Genomic DNA, 25,099 nt, shown 5'->3' with positions numbered 1-25,099 from the left:
CATTTCTTAAGCATTCCAAAGAACTTATTATCTCAATGCCCAGCCGTAAAAATACCTTTCACTATAATACCCTTATCCCCACTCCCTAGATTTACAACAAAGGGTCAGATTCTCAGGTGGTGTAAATCAGCATAATTTCATTGATTTAATTGGAGCTATGTCTGTTTGCACCACTTGGGAATATGGTTTCAAATCTGTTTTCTTTAAAGAAAAAAGCAGTATCATCTGGTTTAATATAACATCTGTTTGTGATACTGTGACTCATTATGACAGGTTTCAGAGTAGCAGCCGTGTTAGTCTGTATTCGCAAAAAGAAAAGGAGGACTTGTGGCACCTTAGAGACTAACCAATTTATTAGAGCATAAGCTTTCGTGAGCTACAGCTCACTTCCTCAGATGCATATCGTGGAAACTGCAGCAGGCTTTATATATACACAGAGAATATGAAACAATACCTATTCCCACCCCACTGTCCTGCTGGTAATAGCTTATCTAAAGTGATTTCCAGCACAAATCCAGGTTTTCTCACCCTCCACCCCCCCACACAAATTCACTCTCCTGCTGGTGATAGCCCATCCAAAGTGACAACTCTTTACACAATGTGCATGACAATCAAGCTGGGCTATTTCCTGCATAAATCCAGGTTCTCACATCCCCCCCACCCCCATACACACACAAACTCACTCTCCTGCTGGTAATAGCTCATCCAAACTGACCACTCTTCAAGTTAAAATCCAAGTTAAACCAGAACATCTGGGGGGGGGGGGTAGGAAAAAACAAGAGGAAACAGGCTACCTTGCATAATGACTTAGCCACTCCAAGTCTCTATTTAAGCCTAAATTAATAGTATCCAATTTGCAAATGAATTCCAATTCAGCAGTTTCTCGCTGGAGTCTGGATTTGAAGTTTTTTTGTTTTAAGATAGCGACCTTCATGTCTGTGATCGCGTGACCAGAGAGATTGAAGTGTTCTCCGACTGGTTTATGAATGTTACAATTCTTGACATCTGATTTGTGTCCATTTATTCTTTTACGTAGAGACTGTCCAGTTTGACCAATGTACATGGCAGAGGGGCATTGCTGGCACATGATGGCATATATCACATTGGTGGATGTGCAGGTGAATGAGCCTCTGATAGCGTGGCTGATGTTATTAGGCCCTGTGATGGTGTCCCCTGAATAGATATGTGGGCACAGTTGGCAACGGGCTTTGTTGCAAGGATAAGTTCCTGGGTTAGTGGTTCTGTTGTGTGGTATGTGGTTGTTGGTGAGTATTTGCTTCAGGTTGCGGGGCTGTCTGTAGGCAAGGACTGGCCTGTCTCCCAAGATTTGTGAGAGTGTTGGGTCATCCTTTAGGATAGGTTGTAGATCCTTAATAATGCGTTGGAGGGGTTTTAGTTGGGGGCTGAAGGTGACGGCTAGTGGCGTTCTGTTATTTTCTTTGTTAGGCCTGTCCTGTAGTAGGTAACTTCTGGGAACTCTTCTGGCTCTATCAATCTGATTGATAGAGCCAGAAGAGTTCCCAGAAGTTACCTACTACAGGACAGGCCTAACAAAGAAAATAACAGAACGCCACTAGCCGTCACCTTCAGCCCCCAACTAAAACCCCTCCAACGCATTATTAAGGATCTACAACCTATCCTAAAGGATGACCCAACACTCTCACAAATCTTGGGAGACAGGCCAGTCCTTGCCTACAGACAGCCCCGCAACCTGAAGCAAATACTCACCAACAACCACATACCACACAACAGAACCACTAACCCAGGAACTTATCCTTGCAACAAAGCCCGTTGCCAACTGTGCCCACATATCTATTCAGGGGACACCATCACAGGGCCTAATAACATCAGCCACGCTATCAGAGGCTCATTCACCTGCACATCCACCAATGTGATATATGCCATCATGTGCCAGCAATGCCCCTCTGCCATGTACATTGGTCAAACTGGACAGTCTCTACGTAAAAGAATAAATGGACACAAATCAGATGTCAAGAATTGTAACATTCATAAACCAGTCGGAGAACACTTCAATCTCTCTGGTCACGCGATCACAGACATGAAGGTCGCTATCTTAAAACAAAAAAACTTCAAATCCAGACTCCAGCGAGAAACTGCTGAATTGGAATTCATTTGCAAATTGGATACTATTAATTTAGGCTTAAATAGAGACTTGGAGTGGCTAAGTCATTATGCAAGGTAGCCTGTTTCCTCTTGTTTTTTCCTACCTCCCCCCCCCCCCCAGATGTTCTGGTTTAACTTGGATTTTAACTTGAAGAGTGGTCAGTTTGGATGAGCTATTACCAGCAGGAGAGTGAGTTTGTGTGTGTATGGGGGTGGGGGGGATGTGAGAACCTGGATTTATGCAGGAAATAGCCCAGCTTGATTGTCATGCACATTGTGTAAAGAGTTGTCACTTTGGATGGGCTATCACCAGCAGGAGAGTGAATTTGTGTGGGGGGGTGGAGGGTGAGAAAACCTGGATTTGTGCTGGAAATCACTTTAGATAAGCTATTACCAGCAGGACAGTGGGGTGGGAATAGGTATTGTTTCATATTCTCTGTGTATATATAAAGCCTGCTGCAGTTTCCACGATATGCATCTGAGGAAGTGAGCTGTAGCTCACGAAAGCTTATGCTCTAATAAATTGGTTAGTCTCTAAGGTGCCACAAGTCCTCCTTTTCTTTTTGTGACTCATTAGTTGTATCTACAAGTTTCTTTATGGATGTGTGTGTCTATAAGCTGTTTTTCCTGTTTGTTTTCTTTCACGTGGATGTTATGTATATATTAGATCTGATGTATTTGCCCATTTTTGGCGCCTAATTAAAAAGAGAGAGAGAGAGGTGTCAGATCCAGGCACGTTTTGGGTGCTCCACTGCATGTCTATGTGTACATTTGATGTAAATGCCTGCCCATAAGTGGGTTGTTTTAGTTCTTATGTAAATGTTCATGCAAAAGCAGGCAGGATGGAGAATAGGCAAGACAGACATCCAGGCTTTTTATTTTTTTAAATAAAGATCCTTAATGTATTTTTGAAGTCAGATTTTAAACAGGAACAATCATCTGTGAGAGTGTTCAGCAGCCATAGTGTTAAACAGTATTCAAGAGAAAAGTTTCTCCTCTATAGTGGCTTTTGATAGATAGGATGTAGGGCCCTCCAGAGAGTAGTTGAATGAGAAGATGCTGTTGATTAAAGAACCAGAGGAGAAACAAGCCAACCAAACCCAGTTTTCAGTGACCCATACCAGCATGGTTTCACAACTCCTATATTTTGCTTGAGTTACTGTTAATGCTTTGTCTGAACCTGAAATTCAAGCAAAAGATTCATATGAAACCTTGTGAAACTCATGAATTTCATCCCTTTTGTTATGAAGCCAATAAAACTCCTCAGGCGAGACTGGTCAATTTGCAGCAAAACTGATCAAATGTGCCAGAGATCTATAATCGGTTGTTCAATTCTGTTTCCTCTCAGTAGTCACATTTACTGTAAAGTGGGCATAATTTTTCCTCTAAAAATAAAAAAGGAGGTATACTCTATATGCCCACATACGTAGCACTACAAAATGGGAAAGGGTTGCTGCAAAAGATTTGCATTTCCAAACACAAGCTATCTGGGGGAGACAGTGTCATGTTACCTGTTACTGTTTGCTCAAAAGTTCTAAAAACTTCTGGCCACTTGGCAAATTACTAAGTTGCCAATAGTGTGTGGTCATCCTTCCGGGTGATAAGTGGACAGTTATTTATGGACCTTGCACATGTCTCAGCCAATTAGATTTTGGCTATGAAGAGATTAAAACATCCCTCTGCCAGACATCAAACATGAATTGTTTACTATTGTATTAAAGACAGACAAAATCAAAAGTCAGATTGGAACATCCTTGATATTTAGAGATATCTGGTTCTATGATCTAACTTTCTGGTAGCCCCCTCTCTGAATAGTGGGCCAAACTAAAACTCTCATCTTTTGAGAAGTTTAGCTTAGTATCCAAGCTTTGTTGCTTGGGCTCATCTGTAATTCTGATGTTATCAGTCATGTCTGTAATATCACATTTGTGGCATAGAGCTCAATTCATCCATGCTGGAGATGCAGTCAGTGCATCTGAGGGGTTGTGGGTAAAGGTGGCTTTACACCACCTCTTTTGTTCTACTGAGCCTGGGGATGGTCAGCTTAGCTCCTGTTGCAACTTACAGATGCCTCAGGCCTAAGTAATGCCAGCTTGTAACAACTCCTGAAGAACAGTTACACCAGACAGAGATAGCTGGAGTACAGTATGCAGTGGCCATGCATGCCTCTAGCAAGCCTCCTGTTCCAGGTGATGGTTCCCTCATGCCAGGAAAATCCTCAGTTGCTCATTTAGGGCAGTATTGCAACAAGGTCTGGCATATGGTGTGTGTGAGAAAACTCCAGATAACTTTTACAGCATTTTAGGCCACATTTATTCCAGGTGCCCAAATTGAGACACGTTAAAGAGACCCTGGTTTTCAGAGGGTAAATGATCAGCACTTTCTGAAAACAAATGTCCCAATAAGGTATTTCAAGTTGGATACCAAATTGAGCCATGCAAAATCACTAGTCACTCTTGAAAATCTTGATTTTAAATGGTGGGGCTGTTGTATGTAAATGTAGTCAAGTGTGCCAGCATCTCACAGCTTTACTTTTGAACAATGAATTGTTCTGAGTGGTCTTAAAGTGAAATTGTACAGTTAAGAAAAACACCAATAAAAGTTTTCTCCAACTGGTAAGTTTTCATGTGTTTCAGTGACAAATGAAACTTTATCATTCACAAGGGTATAGGAAAGTTTTAAAAAGACATTTTTCATGTTGGAGCCCATTATATTTTTAATATGTATAAAATTCAATGCAGGATAACTGGGCATAAATCTATTTCTATATCTGTCTGGATTCTAATAACACAAGCCATGCAAGTATCAATCTCGTGGTTGCCCTGATATCTCAGAACTTCTCATTGTCTGGATGGGCTAATAGCTGAGTTACCTATTCAGTATATATCCATGTGCACTATGTATACACACACACTGGATTGAGATTTATTTTTTGTGCAATAAGTTTCTCAGTGTCTGTTGTTTCCATTTTCATGTCTCCAAAGCTTTTATGTGAATTCTTCCAGCACGTTTCTCATTATTCTCTCAACCTTTCCTCTGCTAGATGGCTGGGGTTTCCAGACATATAACCTGAAATGTCCTGGGAGAATTTACATAAAAACAATAAAGCCAAGGAAATGGAAACCACAGGATATATACTTTTTTCAATCTTTGCTAAGAAGATCATTGGTTCATATTTACAAAGGAATTCAATTTTCCATTGTGAAGCCAATGTGGGGGGAAAGGGATGGCAGAAATCATTAGGGCTGGCATTTGTCTCATTACTTAAGTGAGTATTCTGATGGTGAGGGTTGTATGCTAATCTCATTAATGATTAAAGAGTTTCACATGCATTATTTGCAGCACATTAAGAAGAATGTACTGTGAAAAATCATATGAATGGTTGGCTCAGGCAATATTAATACATAGACCAACCCTACTTTCCAAACTATCCCCCCCACCTATTTAAGGAAAGTTTATGGGTGGGTTTTTGTTTTGGTCATTTGCTAAATATAGTGGAGTGGTGTTTTTCTACTCTCTAAATTTAACATCTTCTGAAGTCAAATAGATTTAAAACTGATACAATTGTGCAGGGAATAAGTAATGTGATATAGAGACTCTAGGTTTCCAGTTTGAGTTGAGAACAGATTGGTAATAACCAAAAGTTGTTATTGTCCTATTGTTGTGTCTTCATGTTTACAAAATTACTCTGGTGGACTTTGATACTTAAGGGACAGGTGTTCACATCACAGAAACCACCACCGTACTGGCACTTCTCAGATTGTGGAAGTTTTGTTTCTCTTTTTGCGTATATTACTTGGTTTGATTTTTGTTGATAAGGATTCTCTCTCTGGCTGAAAGACCTGACTGTCTCTGGGGGCGTTTTGTTTCTACTCAGGCTTACAGGCCCTTTCCATTTAGAGTTTTTACAAAGTTTTGGTTTGGGGAGGGGTTTAGAAGATAGATTCAGGCCCTATCAGAAAACTCTAATACTCAAATTACATGGTGTGGGTTATTTCTAGACAATTTTTTCTGCTAATATGCAAGATAGGGGTGTCTTCTTTCTCACCTGTTTGTTTCATTGGCTATTGAGGCACTCTCTCAGGTAATTTGAATTAACCAAGCTACTATGGGTATGTCTGCACTGAAGTTGGGAGTGAGCCTCCCAGCCAGGATAGACAGACTTGTACTAGCAGGGCTTGAGCTAGCATGCTAACAATAGCCATGTAGACGTTGCAGCTTCAGCTGCACCTTTGGCCTTCAGGCCTAAAGGGTCAGGTGCACATGAGAGCATTAGCTGCAGCCCAAGTCGCAATGTTCACACTGCTGTTTTTAGAGTGTTAGCTCGAGCCCTGCTAATATGAGTTTGCTTACCTGGCCTGGAGGCTTGCTCCCATCTGCAGTGAAGACATATCCTGAGGTATTATCCATTAGGATGTCTGTCAGAAAGTAATATACGTGGATAATATGCTTTTTGTTTTGGTTTAATCAGTATATTGCATACACTCCATAGTTTGGATCCTGCTCCTGTTTGATGATTTCTTGGGTTACAAAATTAAGTATCATAAACCAGAATTATTGCCCATAAACCTGCCTCCGGTATGCATTTGAATTTGACCCCAAAGAGGTTCCTGGAATCTTTGAATCATAGAATATCAGGGTTGGAAGGACCTCAGGAGGTCATCTAGTCCAACCCCCTGCTCAAAGCAGGACCTAATCCCCAACTAAATCATCCCAGCCAGGGCTTTGTCAAGCCTGACCTTAAAAAGCTCTAAGGAAAGAGATTCCACCACCTCCCTAGGTAACGCATTCCAGTGCTTCACCACCCTCCTAGTGAAAAAGATTTTCCTAATATCCAACCTAAACCTCCGCCACTGCAACTATGTAGTTGTCAAGAACTCTTTGAGAGTATCCAGCCTATTCTATCTGAGCTACATGAAAATCACTCCCTGCATTCTTCAAGGCCTAATTAATTGTTCTGAGCTCCTGGTTTGCTAATAGGAAGAGTAAAACTTACCAAAGTTGAAATCCTGCCCAGACTTTATTTTTTTTCAACATGTTTCAAACCTGTATTTTCCCTGAGCTACACAGGATGAGCCTGATTTTCCTCTTGCTTGCTCCATTTTTACTCTGGCATAAATCCATTGGCTTCAATTAAATGGCCCCTGATTTACAGCACCATAATTAAAGGAGGAGCAGGCCCAGGGCATTCTCAAGGTTTATCTAGAGCATTAAAAATGCTAGGTATTATAATTATTATCATCCCTCAGTGTTACATCATGGGAATTTTTTAAAACAACAAAACTAATAGTTTCACAACATATATGATCTTTAAGCATAAAAAGGGGAAAGCTACTGTCTAAAATCTATCGCCAATAAATCCTGACCATGAACCAACTCAGTAGGTTTGTGGAGTCAGTTTTGTTAAATCCTTCACAGAATTCCTGCATTTTAGATGTTCAGATGCACTTGTTCTCCTTTGAGCTTCCTTAAAATTCTCACAGTACCTAAGAGCACTGTCTTCTGCAGGTCACTTATCCTGAGGTCTTGCACTCCTAATGTGTTCTTGAGCTGCTCATTCAGACCCGTAGGGATCACTTCAAGTGCTCCCGTAATCACTGGTATCATATTTATTCTAGTTTTCCATAACCATTCCACTTTGTGAAAGAGTTTTTCATACCTTGCTATCTTCTCTCTTGATTTTTATTTTCTTGTTCTTGTTCTTGTTCTTATTTCTTATTATTTATTTTTTTAAGAAAGGCTCAGGTATAGTGGATCACCCTGCTCAATTTATTATTTTATCATTGGCCAGTAAGACTTAGCTTTATAGCCAGAATGGTAAGGCAAGAAATGTGAATCACCAGGCATGCCCAGCCAGACCATTACATATTTCGCTATATACATTTTGTTTCTTCTCTTCAGTTAGGAACAACATTACAAGTTAACCCATAATTTCACACACAATCTTTGGCACAGAGTTCAAAATGTCCTTCACAAGTGTTTATTTCTTCCCTTAGAGCTTGTCTACACTCCCAATCTGCAGGGGCACTGCTGCACCGGTGCACGGTAGCACTTAGTGAAGACATTACCTATGCTGACAGAAGAGCTGCTCCTGTTGGCGTAGGTACTCCACCTCCCCAGCAGTAGCAATGTTGAGAGGAGAAGCCCTCCAATCGGCATAGCAGTGTGTGTACTGGGACTGGGGGTTAAGTCGGTATAACTACCTCGATTAGTTATACTGACGTAAGTTTGTTGTATAGACCAGGGCTTACTCACACTTACATTATCTCAGACTTTCCTTCTTCTTTATGAAGCACTGGGCTATTATACACAGAAGGCCTCAAATTCTGCTGCCTTTCAGGTCCTGCCTTGTGTCCAAAGATCCTCAAATTCCCTGGTAGCATAGAAATGTACTATACAAGGAGCATTTGAAGACTGGTTACTTATTTTTGTAATGACAGCACTATTAGTACTCATCTAGCTTATACAGATATCTGGTCTGAATATCAATAAAGAGCAAATCCACTTGGGTCCCAGTGATTTTCACCTATTCACTGTATGAAATTATGTACAGGGTTTTTATTCAAACTGGTAGGGTAATTATTAATTTGATTATTTTTATAAACTCATTGTCATGGTGTTTTGTCCCAGGACAAATAAAAAATGTGCAACATACTAAATTAAAGGGTTGCCCTGTCTTATTTTCAAGAATGCCTACAATATTTACAAAGGGTAAAGCTCTGGCTTACTGTCTATGGCTTTCTCTTCTCATTGTTGTTTTTGCGCGTCTGGTTTTAAGGTTGGTCTGAAATTTGAGCTTTTCATAGTCTCTCACTGTGCTTCAGCAACATGTGTCATTAATGAAGTGAATTGGGTAACTAGTCTCACCACTGTTTGTAATTCAGCCTATGACAAGCCCCAGGAAAGCAAGAAAGGCTCAGCCTGCTCTAATTAGGAAAACATGCCTAAGGCACAGTCTGTAGTATAAACAGAGACAGGACAAATCACTTACTAGAAGAAAACCAAAAGTGAGCATTTGGCAAAGATGTTGTGCATTCATACCAAACAAGAAACCTGCTGAACAAAACAATCCCCACACATGGACATCAGAATGACTCACTGTCACAAGAATAAAGAACCATTGCCAGTGAGGGGGAATATGAAGAGGCACTAGAAAGAAAGATCCTATAGGGTGCTGAAATATATTTAATCAGAGTAATGATTTCTAAGATTAAAAAATAAAATCTGAATCAACAGTACCAAAAGTATATTATTATGCTTAGTATGACTATAATAACAATAATTAATAATGGGATGGCTTTAATTAGCAGCTACATATACATTTATCTAGGGCAGTGGTTTTCAACCTGTGGTCTATGGAACCCTGAGTGTCCGCAGACTATATCTAAGGGGTCAGTGAAAGGTTGTCATTATCATAGAACAGTGGTTTTCAACCTGTGGTCCGCAGACTCCTGGGGGCCCACAGTCTATGTCTAAGATTTCCAAAGGGGTCTGCACCTCCATTCGAAAATTTTTCAGGGTCCACAAATGAAAAAAGGTTGAAAACCACTGGTCTAGGGTGCCACATTTCAGGGAATAGTGCAATAAATCTAGGGGAGTTCCACCAAAGGAAGCCATTTTAAAGAAGGGATTGTGGAGTGTGGCAAATTCCTCATGGTAAGGGGGATGCTGGAAGAAAGTAAAAGAGATAAATTAAAATAGGTACTATTTAGTAATTCTATCTGAGAATCTCAAAGTATTTCATAAATACTACTTTAGTAAGCCTCAAACATGCCTGTGAAGTGACTACAACATGCATTTTATACATTGGGATGCTGAGGCAAGTGGAAGATCAATTAAAATTACTTTCCCAAGATCACACATGAGTTTTCTGTTTAGTTAAGACAGCAAGTGGCTGTCAGAACCAGGATTATTCCCAGGTTTCCTGACTTTCCTGCTCTAACCACAGCATACTATCCTATATATCAGGGATCGGCAACCTTTGGCACGCAGCCTGCCAGGGTAAGCACCCTGGTGGGCCGGTTTGTTTACCTGCCACATCCACAGGTTCGGCTGATCACAGCTCCCACTGGCCGCAGTTTGCTGCTCCAGGCCAATGGGGGCTCCGGGAAGCAGTGTGGGCCGAGGGATGTGCTGGCCACCGCTTCCCACTTATGTAAATGGAAGAAGACTATAATTAATAATAATGCATTACATAATGATTTTCATTCCTAAATGTCAAACTGCTTTACAAAAGAGGGTTAGTATGACTATGCGGATACGGCAACTGAAACAAGGGTGAAATGACTTGCTCAAAGTCACACAACAGATCAGTGGCCAGCTGGGAACAGAACCTAAGTCTCCCAGCTCCTAAGGAATGGGAGTCATTTATGTTCATTAAATGAGGTGGAGAACCACCTGTTTCATGTGACAATGTAACAAGGTACACACAGAGTGATGTTCTGTCCATTCAGAATGTTTTGAGTGATGCCTCTTTAATAGAAGAATGGAAAGGGTTGTTAGAACCAGAGCCTTCTCTGAGGTTTAGGAATGACTCTTTGAGCTGAACAGTTGGAGAAAGAAGAAGATGGGTGGGAGGGGGAGACACTGATGGCAGCAGTTTGTCTTTGAGGAGAAGACTGGGAATAGCTAGAGAAAAAATGAACAGAAATCAGTGTAAAGTGCACCTGGAGAGCAGCATAAAGGTGATTGGAGTATGGTGAAGAAAAGAAAAAGGGTAGATCAAAAGCAACAGAAAGAAAGCAAGAACAAAGAAAATAGTAGAGAAAGAAAGAGAAACAGACCTACCTGAAAAGATAAATGTACTCCTAATTCTCCTCAGACTGCATTAAGGGACATATTCTGCCTCTGCCTCCATGTCCATAGAAGCCTGGCAGTGAAATACCATAATTCTGCTGTGCAAAGGGGGCACGGAAGTAGGGGAACTATACATACATACTGGGTGTGCACTACTGCGGATAGTGTGGAACTCTCTTCCAGGAATCCCCGCATGGCAGTGTGAAAAGATCAAGGTTCCACAACCAGTTTGCAGCTTAGAGGGAAGACGCGCCCCCATCCCTTCCACATATGCCCTACACATCCATATGAGATCCTTGGTGTCTGCTCGGCTTAGCATTTGCCCCGAAAGGTATAAGAAGGGTTTGAATTGCTGACTGGCCTGTTTAAATAAATATACTTGTTTATTTTTACCACACTGAGTAAAGTCTTATAAATATAGTAATGTCTCTGATAAGTGTAAACCAGCTCACGAGGTGTCAATAGCAATATGGAGGTGCTTAGGTTGTGAGGGTGCACGGATGAATCCACAGCTAACAGAATGGAGATTCGTAATCATCCATGCTTAGTTATGGCTCTTGCAGATTGGAGTAGTGGCCTATAATTTAGCTCAGAATGTTCGTGCTGATGAAAGAGTCACAAACTAGAGAAAATAATCTAAAAATTAAAGCTTAATGCAGCTTTCATTGATCTTAATGGAGGTTTTACCACTTATGTCATTAGAGGCAGGATTGGGTCCTACATTACTATATATATAGGGAAACTCAGCAAGAACAATTCCACATAAGAGCTCATAAACACATGAAATAGGTTACTGGGGAAGAAATTGGAGCAAAGAGTTATTAAAGAGTTTAAGAGAAACCTAGATTTGTGTCTGAAGAAAGAAGGAATTGAAAGGTAAAGTGAAAAAGCAGGAAGGTGGAATTATGACCAATCAAAAGAGAGCAGGTGGTCAGGCAGAATGGGTTGTAAATCCATTACCTGTTCTTAGAAATTTGCACTCTTTATGAATAATTCATTGTTTTTCCATTATCCTTGTTCTGGAACAGTTGCTTACTTTTTAAAAAGCAGAGATCTACATGTGGATTATTTGTATAACATGACAGTGAAATGTACTCCATCGCACAGCATCGGTCAGTTAATTCCTATGGAAAACTAGCTCATCATTCCTTTCTAATCAGTCACAGTACAAAAAATGTCTTAGTTACAAATCATGTGATTAGCATTACAGGGAAGAAATGTTATTATTTTCAACCTAAAATATTTCATTGGCTCTGTGATGGAATTTAACATCAAGAATAGATCTTCTGTGTTTCACTGTGTTCATAACTTCAGTGTAGTTAACTAAGAAAGTCATGTTTAATGCATAATATTCTCAGACAGAAAGTACTTTCTTAAAAATCATTCGTCTATAGAAAGAAAAGGAGTACTTGTGGCACGTTAGAGACTAACCAATTAGTCTGAAGCTCACGAAAGCTTATGCTCAAATAAATTGGTTAGTCTCTAACGTGCCACAAGTACTCCTTTTCTTTTCGCAAATACAGACTAACACGGCAGTTACTCTGAAATTAGTCTATAGAGTCTATTTTGACTTCAGTCCATGTAAGTAACTCCCATAGTATCAATGCAATGCTTGAATATGAAAAGTGAGGAGGACTCAAAAGAATACTTGTAATAGGGCCATTTATGGGTAGAGGGATCCAGAAGACCCTGTTCCAGGGAATTGGATTGGACAAAGGCCCAGAAAATGGCCTGATAGCAATGAGAGGAAGCAGTCCCAGGAAATTAGGATTTGGATGGGGGAAAAAAATCCCAAGACACTGTTCCTTAAAGGGCTTGGGATGAGGAACCCTGTTGAGGGTGAAGCAGGGCTCTCCTCTCTTCCAGCTGATACAGAGGAGCTCTCTGAAGGAAAGCAGTATATAGACTGCCTCCTCCCTCAGAATGGAGGAGACACTGAAAGAGAAAGAAACTAGGGCCAAGTGTCAGCTAGAAAGGGCTAAGGTGATGGCTTTGGGTGGAGTAGAGTGTGGAGGTGGAAGAGCTCCGTGTTTGGCAGAAGAACCAGGGCTAAGTATGAACTTTTCTGTCATGGTTATGGATCTTATTTTGGGACTCTTTGAGGACTGTTTGAACCATTTGTTATTAAGGACTCTGAGGACTGTTTGAATCTTACTAAACTAGACCTAGGTGAAGGTCACAAAAGAGATGTTGTGGCATGCTTAAGGGGCCTGAAGAGGGAGCTAGGAGGAGCAGAGTGCCTTCAAAGTGACCCCTGGTCATGGGGGGTTGCTCAGAAAATGGCTGCCCTGTCACAATATAGGATAAGAAAATTATATTTTTATAATAAAAGAATAGTTTCAGAACATACTAAAATGAAAAAAAAATACAAACCCAGTCACACCTTAAAAACCCATCAAAAATCATATTACCCTCTAAGCAACTAAACAACATTGCTGTTGAACTCTTGTCCTCCTGTTACCTCCCCCCTCCTGTTACCTCCCTCTCCCCCTGTTGCTTTTTGTGTCCACAGTGGATAGATTCTGACACCCTTAGTTATGTTGAGTAGTACTTCACTGTAATAAGTAGCCCCATTGAGTTTTTTGGGGATGCTGGTGGAATAAGTTGCTACTCAGTGTGAGTAAGAGTGGCAGAATCTGACCTTTAGATTATAAAATCTTATGAGCAGGAACAGTGTCTTCTGTATGTTTTGTGAAGCACGTAGCAAACTGCTGAGCATGTTAAAAAACAACAGTAGTAATCTGTGCAGATAAGGTTTTTCTTATTGTTGAATGGTTGTAAGAGCTATGGTACCTTAAAATTATTTTGAGCCAATTCTAGAAGTGATAATGTCATAGATTATTGTGGTAAGCATCCATTTTCCATCATCCTGGAGAGAATGTTGTACATGCCTAGCCAGATACAGATCAGCAGTCGCCTTTCTGTATTAAGGGAGGTTACATAAGAGCATCATCATCAGTAGTGATTCCTTGATGAATACATCAAGTCTATGATAAAGACGAACCAATTTATTATTATTTAGATTTGCGGTTGTCAACACAATGTCATTTGGTATTTTTACTCAGACTGTGTTCTATAGCAATGAATTCACAATTGTGACAGATAGCAATAAAACTTTATGAACATTTTTGAAGTAGTTATAAATGATGTGTGAACTATACTTATAGAAAATGTTTGTGGTAAAGCAAGTTTACACAATACGAAGTAAATCGTATTTCCTTGCAGTGTCAAAATAGTTTGTAGATGTTATTCATAAAAATGTGAATTTTAGTGCAGAATTGATAAATGCTTATGAAACCAACATGTGCAATGGGTTTATAAAGACAATGTTAACTTCTGGCATGCCTAATTTTGATGACAGTTGAAATGATAAATCCAGTTGTTACTTTCAAGCGTGACTGAATTCTTTTGAAAGTTTGCCCATTTTCAGAATATTTATGTCTCTTCTTCAAGCTGCCAAACACAGAGATGACACATACTGCCCTCAATCTGTTCATTCCTCTACTCTATTTAATGAAGATTATAAACATTGGGGCATCTGACACCATAGCATGGACGCTGAATTCTCATATGATCAGATGGGGCCTCCTGCATGACACAGGCCATAGAACTTCACCTAACAATCCCCCATCAAGATAAATAACCTCTGATTGAGATAAAGCTTTTATTTTAGAGGGAAAAAAAATCCAGTTTTGATTTAAAGACTCCACATGATGGAAAACTTATCACAGCTTTTGGTGTCTTATTAATTACCCCCAAACACACTTCAAATTTGTATCTTATTTCCAGTTTGAACTTTGCTGACTCCAACTTCCAGCCATTAGAGCCTCTAGTATATATACCTTCTCCCTGTGTAGATAATTATAGACCATGATCACGTAATCTCTTAACCTTCTTTTTTCCTAAATTTAATCGTTGAAACTACTTTAGAGGTATATAAGGCATGTCTTCTAGACCACAAATCATTTTTATAACTCTTCTCTGAATCTTTTCCAATTTTTCAACATCTTCTTAAAAATGTGGACAACAGAAGTGGATGGTCTCACCAATGTCATACTCAGAGGTAATGTCACTCTTCCGATTCTTAAAGTTATGTGAATGGCCATGTATAGTACATATTGTCCTAAATGTGGTAGTAATTTTGACACAGAATAGCAATAATTGAAATTGAGTGTGCATTGACTAAGACTTTGTGCAGAACCATAGCATCCCCTCACAAGCTGCTTTCTCCTCAGGCCTCCCCAAGCCCTGTTCACTCTGCTACCCCCTCCACGTAGTTGCCCCTCCCCTCAATGTCCACTTATACCCCAGGTTCCTTTGGTGGTGGTCTGTGTCTGGATGTTACCAGAATGAGTGCATAAAGTTGAATGTTTGTTGGGACTATGGTTGTTCAGCTAGAAGGAACCAAGGAAATGTGAACAAAACAGGACAAAATTTCAAAAGGGGAGCATTTTTATGTTTCCTCTGCAAAAGTTAACAAGTTAACATAAACTTACACAGAAAATTCAATGATTCTTTGATAAAATACTGTGTTAAATTTAGACTCTAAATTCAGTTATTAAAGTAGAAAACAGAGATTTTAGTTCTGACCTTTAAATACAAATCTCAATGCACTCGTAATTGTGGTGTCACTATCGATGGCTCCAATGTTGATTTCAGATGCATGCTTGGTAGTTCTGTAGTAGACTGTTCCAACCAGTCCTTCTTGGATAGGGTTTAATCTAAATTGTACAGGTGTTGTGGATTTTAACTGTTGTACAGTATGTTGCATATTCCCCTTCTAGCATTTGACAGTTCTTTTCCAAGTGATGATGAGTAATCATAGCAACTAAAACAATAAAAGTATAAAAAGATTAAATATCGTCAAAGCTCTATGAGAATGAATCATCTTTTACTACCAATCAAGGGTGCTGGAACAATTTTTATAGTGGGGGTGCTGATCATGGAAATTATGTATTTGGTGTTAGTTATTACTACTTCAAGCCAGGGAGTGCAGCAGCACCCCTAGTTTCAGGACCACTGCTACCAGTTGCAGATCTTGGAATGTTTGGTATACGCTCTCCATATGAAGGAGGTGTCCACATCTCATTCTGGCTAGAAAGCCTTTGCACTACCTTTTTGAATCTTTCCATAGTCATGTATACAAATGTGCATTTGACTTTTTAATCATTGAAAATCTGGAGTAGGCTCAGAGCTTGAGTCCATGTGTAGGATTTCTCCTAAATTTAGTGGGAAGTCATGTGCTTTGAGGATAGTGCAGGCATGGAAGACTCAACTAGAGACACAGAACATTTTCTAAATGGAATGTTTTTAAAGTTTTCTATTAGATGACAGCAGGTCGTTCAGCAATACAGTGGTACTGGAAAGTTCCTTCTCAGCTCAAGACTGAATTGATGTGGAATATAAATGTTGTTCATTATCCTTTAAAAGATTGTTTCTCAAGGTCACATGAAGTGTTTCACTTCACTTTAGTTTTTGTTAGATTTTTATTTTAATTCAGTATTTGTTCTGTTAGTCTTTTCCTGGGCATAAAAGTGTGGAGTTTTGAGGGCTATGCACAGTTTTGGAGCTATCCCTCTATGTTCCTGACCAGGATCTTGGACTAAACAGAGAAGAGACTGCCCCCAGAATATCCATCCCAAGTTTTACACTGTAAATGCTGAGCCAGGACTTGAGGAGTTTAGTTAGTGATGTGCAGATACTTACTAGATGGATAAAGGTCATCATAGTTATGTACTTCACCATGGAGTCTCAGTGATTTGATTGAAAAAAAACCAACTGAGCAGGTAATAGCCATCAAACCAGCAAGGTTTAGAATAGCCAGTCAGGATACATAAATTTACATAAAGCCTCCACTTACTGATCAGCTGATTGGTTAATAATCAGAGTACAGTAATTTGCTTACATATAGTATTGAGAAATAACCATGCATTAATTATGCAAATCAGGTTTCCCAGCTGATCCAAGTGAAAAAAATTGCATTACTGAGAAATAAGGGTCAGTATGAGCTGCATCTCTCCACAGGGACTGGTTAAGACAATTCCATTTCAGTATAGTGGTTCATAATATGCATTGGGTAGAGCTATTAAATAGCATTATAAGAGAAACATAATTGTGTGCTGTTCATCTGGGGCTTTCTTATGGAAAGCGATAACATGATGCCATTAGGAAAATCAACAAGACAATAATCTCCATCCATTCACAAGAGAAGCAGAAGTTTGAACATCTGTTTCCCCCTATTGAATTCATGAAAGGGCTTCTCTGCACATACAAAAAATGGACTAATAAACAACAGTTGGGGAACATTATCTCTAACATTCATCATAACATTGAAATATACCGAATGCAATAAAAGGGAGGTGGGTGTTTAAACAGCTTTCCAAACAAAACACCTCACCAATTAGCAGATCTTTTAAAAGTGTAACATTGAGTTATTAATGTATCTATTTTAAATTAATTATAGAAGAGCATGAAATCTTGTTGGGAAAAGTGTAATTAACGCTCACTGTCAAAGACACAATGCCCACAAGAGATAAAGCTGAAATTATGTCACCTTGGGCAGCAAAATCAAACGGGTTATAACATAAAATGGTGCTAGTAAGTGCTAAAAAAAAAAAAATCCTAGCCAGCAATTTTTGGGAAAAAAAGTTTAAGCTTAAAATATGGGATCCCCCTCCCCCCAACACAGTTTTGGAAGGGGAATAATAATAAAAGGAACTTTGGACCTAAGCGCCAAGTTCCTGCCAAGGGCTTGTAACACAATATCTCAGAGTTTCAAGGGTAATTCAGTGTCAATTGCGCTTGCCGTCCCCCAGAAAAAGTAAGCATTTAACTTCCGTTCGGTCTATGTGGACTGATGAAATGTAGGAAATCTGTTTCTGGAGGGGGAGTGGGGTGGGGGGGGGGAGGTTTCCCAAAGAGAGCACCAAGTGGAGAGATCAGAAGTATGAAGAGTGGCCGAGCTGCTGGCGGTGTGCTGAGGCTGGGAGAACGGGACGGGCTGCAGGAGGAGAAGGGCTTTGTGGCATTGCAAGAAGAAAGTGAGTGAGATTTTTTCCAAGCAAGCGCCTAAGGAGTGCGGGGTGAGGCATGCTGGCCACTAATAAATGGCTAACGAGGGAAGAGAGCTCTGTTTACTGCTACTGTAGTTCGTGCAGGCGTTTGGCTGGATTTACCGAAGTCAGAGCCCGGGCTCCTTTAAAATGTGTTTGATTTGGTTGTTTGTTTCACGGTTGCAGTTGAACGGAGAGAGAAAGGGGTCGGGGGATTTAAGCAAGACAACGATTATTTCCCTTCAGCCTGTCACCTTAGAGCGGGGTTTCTTTTGTTTTCTTCCTCTAATCTTGAAATTGCAAGAACTCTCACGTCCAAAGAGTTTGCGAGTCAGTGATTAATGGGGATACAGCAGGGATAACTGCTTCGAGCGCTGCAGCAGAGAGGTAGGGAAGGGACGGGGAGAGCTGGGCTAGGAAGTTTGCAAATTGCAATCGGTGCGCTCCTGCACAGGTAAAAATCTTTCGTTTGCCTACTCATTGAGGAAGCAATTTCCATTCCCCCCCCCTTTGACAATCCGGAGTTTGAAAGTGTCAGGGAGGTAAAGTGTGTGTGTGTGTGGGGGGAACGTTAATGATTTGAGGATCATTATTTCCAGTTCAGAGCTTGTCAGGGTGCAGCCTCTCCGCGCGACTAACAAGAACGCTTTTGAATGCAAATAAACCTTCCATGAATGTTTGCATTGTCTCTCCTTTAATGAGTCGGACTTGGGAAGCTGTGTTATACACCACCCACGGAAAAGCCATCAGTCCGGGTGTATATGCATGGGCCCCGAAGAGAGCAAAATAATACTAACCACCCAGAATAGTATGGATCAGACGGTGAGATGCTCACTTACTTGGGTTCGGGGTAGGGGTGAGTGTTTGGCAACAAAATATTCAGAATGATCCCAGGAGGAGAATATTTTTTGCCTTAGTTGCATGAAAATCTTGTAAATTTCTAGCGCACCATTCGGGACCCTTCTCTGCTTTGTGTCTGGTCTTACCCCGTTCACCAGCCCTCGAGCACTATGGTTGGAAGAAAAGGGAAAGGTAGGTTGTTTATATATGACAGCACTGTCCAGTGGAAATATATCTCTGCATCAAACGAAGGAGCAAGTGTTTGGTGGGCTGCGGGCAAGCTATAGTGTCATCACTGCCCACAGAGCTGGGCCACTGGAATTAGGGCCATCTTGACACCCCCCAAAGGACTGGCAGGACAGCACTAATTCCAAACTGAGCTCTTTTCCTTTGCCTTCTTTCTCACGCAATAAACACAAGCAGCAGAAGGGAGGGCAGGCTTTGCCTTTTATGCTGGGATCTTCTGGTTCATATTGTTTTTAGAAACGATCCATTCCTGTTCGAGGAATGCTCTCCCCTTTTTGCAGCCATGCTGGGCAGCAGGGCGATCGCCTAGCAGCATGGCTTGCTCTGGCTGCACGTGAAAGGTAAAGGGACTGAGAGCATTCTTTGCTAGTATCTGGGGTAAACGCATTGCAGCCTTCCTCTCGACCAGCCCCGGAGCATGTCTGACATTTCTTTGAAATTGTGGGGGGTGGGGTGGGGAAGGTACTTTTCTTTTAGTCTCCATGCACATTAAAGCTTGGATTGTTTCTTCGCTGCCGAGCCCAGGCTGTGCCAAGTGTAATGATTTTGTGATGTGGATTATGATTTAATAGGAAATTAGCTGACATTCCTAAATTCATTTCATATGGTACAATCGGCCATCTGATGAGAATTACATTGTGGAACCCAGGTTGGAACCTCAGCCAAATCGTGATGAAGGAGGTGAGGCAGTGAGGAACTAGCATTCCTTCCAGCCACCCAGCTCTTCTTGATTTTCAGTGGGACCTCGGCCCCTGAATCACTTAGGGGCTTTTGAAAAAAAATTACATCTGTTCTCATTATAATTTGATCAGAAAGGAGACAGGCTTAATATTAGGGGCACCTGTCCTGCTCCCATGTTAGTCATTTTAAGCTTGGCCATTGATTTCATGGGAGCCGGAGCAGGCCTAGCAACATTTAAGAATGAAATGCAAAGTCATAGGAGCTGCTGATTATTGGCAAGAAACCCACATTATTCTGCAAAAAGAACAGGAGTACTTGTGGCACCTTAGAGACTAACAAGTACTCCTGTTCTTTTTGCAGATACGGACTAACACGGCTGCTACTCTGAAACCTGTCATTATTCTGCAGGCATTTTAAAAAAATAATTAAACTCATCAGGCAAACACCTATTAAAATTTGCCATCTGTAATACACATTATCACTTCTTTAGCTAATGGAGACTAAGGTTTAGATTTGACCTTTCTGTACAATTTTTTTAACAATCATTTTGATTAGGCAAGTAGAAAAATGAGGAGTAAGGGCTAGACCCTGCAGTCCTGCAAGTCAACTATCAGGATTTTTGTCTGCCTTAAGAATCAGGATCATTACCTAGAACGTATCATTTTATGGCAAAGTTAATATCGAACATTCCTAAAGCTTTGTTATTATGTGTGAGAGAGAGACAAACAACATTCCTGCTTTCCTTTTGGTCGAACAAACATTTTGCAAGACAGCAACGCTGTCTGTGGTAAAAACAGTATTGGAAATTCCTAGGCTTTCAGTAACCTAGAATATTTTTTTTTAAAGTTAATTTGTTGCTGGCTTCAAACCAAGGGTCTTATAAGTTCAAAATATCAATATACAATCCTGTGCTAGGTTCCAGATACACATTTTAAGTACAGTGCACATTTGTATCCTGTATGTTCATAACACAAGGGACAAATGCTTCTTGTGAATCAGAGTTTACTTTATCAGTCTAGATCACATTTTGATGTAAGCCCTTAAAAATTCTAATTGATTAATGAGTTTCAGATGGTGGTTCCCTTCTATTCCCCCTCCTTTTTAACATCTACGGTATACTCCAAGCTAATCTGGGAGAGCACCAGAAACACTGAGCTAAATTAGTTGTGTATAGTTATAAGGATAATAAAAGAACTAGAAAAATGAATTTCTTAGAAAAATATAATCTTGGTTTCTGCATCTGTGCAAATAGGTTTTATCCTATTAATTGTTGTAGTTAGAAAAGACAATTAAAATTAGTGTTATAACCATCTTGGTCCTAGAATATTAGGAGACAAGGTGAGTGAGGTCCCATAAAAGATACTACTTCACCCACCTTGTCTCTCTAATTAAAATTAGAGATCTGTGTACTTAAAATAATGTAAGTAAGAGTAACATATAATATTTTATATAAGGTAAAATTCTTTAAGGGTTCAGTAAGAATAATATATCATGGCAGCAAAATCAGAATTGGATAAGTATAGTCCCTATTATTCCATAAGAGTTAAAGGGTACGATGAGGGCAATTATTGCAGTTCTCTATAGTAAGTCATAGCATCTTAGAAGTCAGAGATGACAAGACCGATAAGTTCATAGATAGTCCATCCTTGCCAACAGCTGATTGTTATCTATATTTTATTTAGTGCTATTTTTAGTCCAGTTTTAAGTGTCTCAAGTGATGGACATTCCCCTACTTCATTTGGGAGATTATTCTACTGTCTAGCAGATCTTGTTACTGGGAAGAATTTCCTGACACTAAGGAAAACAATTTCATAAATTGTTGTTCACCTCTGTGGCTATTGGGAAGAGGTTAATCAATGTATATATTAGGAACAAAACAAAAGATTATTTCAAATGCAGCATTTAGTCTGTAGACTAATCTCATACATATTCTGAGTCTGCAGGACCATAAGCACTGGGCAAAGGACAACTTGTAGTTTTGTTTTTAATAACATTAGTAAGATCAAATTTTCAAATGTGGGTGTTTAGATTGCACCTGCATATTTTATGCTCAAAATCATTGTGTATGCAAAACCTGTATTTGTTCTCCTGAAAGCAATGATTGCATGCAAGGGACCCTGTTTGTTTGCAGGTTCATGTTTGCTTAAACAAATACACAAACAGACTTTGTGTTTGCAATTTATGGTGCCCTAATGATGAAAATTTGATCTATTAAAGTCTCTATTTTTTAATATCCTCTTTTGCTAACCCCCCAAATATATAGTTATTTGCATATGCTTACTTCAAAATGAGTCAACCAATGCACCAAACAACACTCTGAAATTCTGCTGAAGGGCCAGAATTTTGTTCTTTTCCATATCCTTCTTGATGTGATTAGAACTAGCAGGGAGATCCAGCAGAGACCCATGCCAGATACTCATGAGCTCTGCTTTGGCTTTTGATCCTCAATTCTTCTCCCTTTCCAAAATGACTGCTATCCAATACCATTACCTTCTCTCCAAGTCAGCAAGAAATTGAGAGAGGGACATCAGCTGCAACTGCAGACAAAGGCAGTGTACACCGCTTCTGTGTAGCATTATAGATTGCAGTCCCTGTGGTGAAAGCACTGGCTACTCACTTCCAAGATGTTTTCCCACTGGTACCAGTGACTGTGAAGCTACTGCAGAGTTGCGTATCATGTGAACCTTTTACTTTATAGTATACTTTGCTTCTTCTGCAGCTAGCAGGCTTTCCCAACTCTCATCTCACACAGGAGGGAATTTAGCATAAACCCTGAATATTTGAGTTCTATGCAGATGGAATGAAATTCACCCCTCTAATCCAGGTGCCAGTTGTGAAGAACATGGGGGCCACTGGATCAGCATAAATGCAGATCTGCAGTTCCTTCAATAGTCCTAGATAACACCATCTCACTTGCAAATTGACTTTCGGCATTGGTCCCACATAGGCTGAGTCAATGATAGTAAGGGGGAATTTAAGTACATTAGGAACAAAAAGAATCCTAACAATAGTATTGTTCCATTTCTAGATAGAAATGGTAGGAATTATCAATAATAAGCAGAAAAGGCAGAAGTGTTCAATAAATATTTCTGTTCTGTATTTTGGAAAAGCAGATGATGTAGTCATATCATATGGTAACACTCTTTCAATTCTGCTAATGTCTCAGGAGGATGTTAAACAGCAGCTACTAAAGTTGGACATGTTAAATCAGCAGGTCCAGATAACTTGAATCCATGAGTGTTAAAAGAGCTGGCTGAGGAGCTCACTGGACCATTAATGTTGCTTTTCAATAAGGCTTGGAACATTGAGGAAGATCCAGAAGATTGGAAGAAAGCTAATGTTTTTAAAAGATAAACTGGATGACCTGGTAATTATAGGCTTGTCAGACAGAGATTGATCCTGAGCAAGATAATGGAGTGACTGATATGGAATTCTAATAAAGAATAAAAGGAGGGTAATATAATTAATGCCAATCAACATGGGTTTATGCAAAAGTGATCCTGTGAAACTAACTTGATATCTCTTTTTTGATGAGATTAGAAGTTTGGTTGATAAAGGCAATAGTGTGGATACTTAGACTTCTGTAAGGTGTTTGACTTGGTACTGCACAACATTTTGATTAAAAAACTAGAACAACATTAAAATTACAATGGTTGACATTAAATGGATTAAAAGCTTGCTAACTGTGATAGGACTCAAAATGTAATAGTAAATGAGTAATCATTGAGTGGAAATGTTTCTAGTGGAATCCCGCAGGGATCAGTTCTTGGCCCTACGCTATTTAACATTTTTATCAATGACTGTAAGAAAACAAAAAATCATCACTGATACAGTTTGCAGATAACCCAAAAATTGGAGGAGTGATAAATAATTAAGAGAACAGTGCAATCTGGATTACTTGATAAACTGGATGCAAGCAAACAATATGCATTTTAATATGACTAAATGTAACTGTATAAATCTAGGAACACAGAATGTAGGTCATACTTACAGGATGGGGACTCTATTCTGGGAAGCAGTGACTATGTAAGAGTTGGGGTGGGGAGGGGAACGGTGGATAAACATCTGAACATGAGCTCCCAGTGTGATGCTGTGGCCAAAAGAGCTAATGTAATCCTTAGATATATAAACAGGGGAATCTCAAGTAGGAGTAGTGAGGTTATTTTACCTCTGTATTTAGCACTGATATGACTGCTGCTGGAATATTGAGTCCAGTTCTGGCGCCCACAATCTAAGAAGTATATTGATAATTTGGAGAGGTTTCAGAGAAGAGGCACAAGAATGACTAAAGGATTAGAAAACATGTTTTGTAGAGACAGACTCAAAGAGCTCAATCTATTTAGATTACCAAAGAGAAAGTTAAGGGGTGACTTGATTACGGTCTATAAGTGTCTATGTGGGAACCCAATATGTAATAATGGGCTCTTCAGTCTAGCAGAGAAAGGTGTAACATGATCCAATGGCTGGAAGTTGAAGCTAGACAAATTCAAATGGGAAATAAGCTGTATATTTTTAACAGTGAAGGTAATGAACCAGTGGAACAATGTATCAAGGGTTGTGGTGGATTCTCCATCACTGACAATTTTTAAATCAAGATTGGATGTTTTTCTAAAAGATACACTCTAGCAATTATTTTGGGGAAATTCTATGGCCAGTGTTATACATGAGGCCAGACTAGATCACAATGGTCCCTTGTGGCCTTGGAATCTCTTAATCTGGGCCAGCACAGATACCAGTTCCATGGCATGTAGCAGGTGCATAGTTACCCCATTCTGCTGCTCAGCATACCCATGCAGCTTCATGCTAGGCTTAAGTGGTATAGAGAAACTTGTGGTAGGCCCTAGGACCAGGAATGAATTGGGTGAGAGTACTGAACACAGTATCTATTTGGCTTGTGAAAATACTTGCCAAACACCCTTTTTAAATCTTGGTGTGAGTGTGTTTTTTGTTTGTTTGTTTGTTTTTTAATAGCTGAACACAAATCTCATGAATGGTTCTGCTTTCTGCAGCCCTGGATGCTGAAAACTTCTATTAATCCACAAAGCAAGTAGTGCACTGGTAGCTACAGAATAAGGTTTACTATACTGCTGCACTACTCTGCCTCACCTCTGACCTGGAAGGACAAACTCTAGGGATGAGAAAAGAATTTTGGCTGTGCAGCTGTTCAGCCCCTTACTCTGTCTGCTGAGACTGCAGGCACAGGGCCTGATGTGAATGCCCATCCAGCACCAAATGGACCAAGACAACAAAATTCATTTCATGGAGGCCACTGAATAGCCTTCAGCTGGTAACAACTTTTAGTCATTGCTTACCTGTGCTGATTTGAAATGGTAATTTAGAGGTGAAAGGTGCTATATCCC

General features: G+C 40.0%; 1 protein-coding gene across 10 annotated transcripts in view; it reads left to right on the top strand.

Annotated features, from left to right (window-relative positions):
• GAS2 (growth arrest specific 2) overlaps positions 1-25,099 on the top strand; it is a 159,117-nt gene that overhangs the window by 7,252 nt on the left and 126,766 nt on the right. The window contains exon 1 of one of the 10 annotated variants that reach the window (XM_084630903.1): positions 17,664-17,740. The exons of 4 other annotated variants lie outside the window; for them this stretch is intronic. The gene's annotated coding sequence lies outside the window, so the exon portion shown is untranslated. Of the gene's footprint in view, positions 1-17,663; positions 17,741-17,832; positions 17,961-18,402; positions 18,427-18,770; positions 18,795-18,933; positions 19,005-25,099 lie in introns of those variants that run through there. 5 more of the 10 variants (XM_084630897.1, XM_084630902.1, XM_084630906.1 and 2 more) reach the window with 5 other exon arrangements.

This window comes from Lepidochelys olivacea (assembly GCF_965140295.1).
Source record: "Lepidochelys olivacea isolate rLepOli2 genome assembly, chromosome: 6".
NCBI classification, from domain to species: domain Eukaryota; kingdom Metazoa; phylum Chordata; order Testudines; family Cheloniidae; genus Lepidochelys; species Lepidochelys olivacea.
The sequence above is the reverse complement of the archived record's forward strand: the minus strand, read 5'-3'. Positions and strand labels throughout refer to the sequence as shown.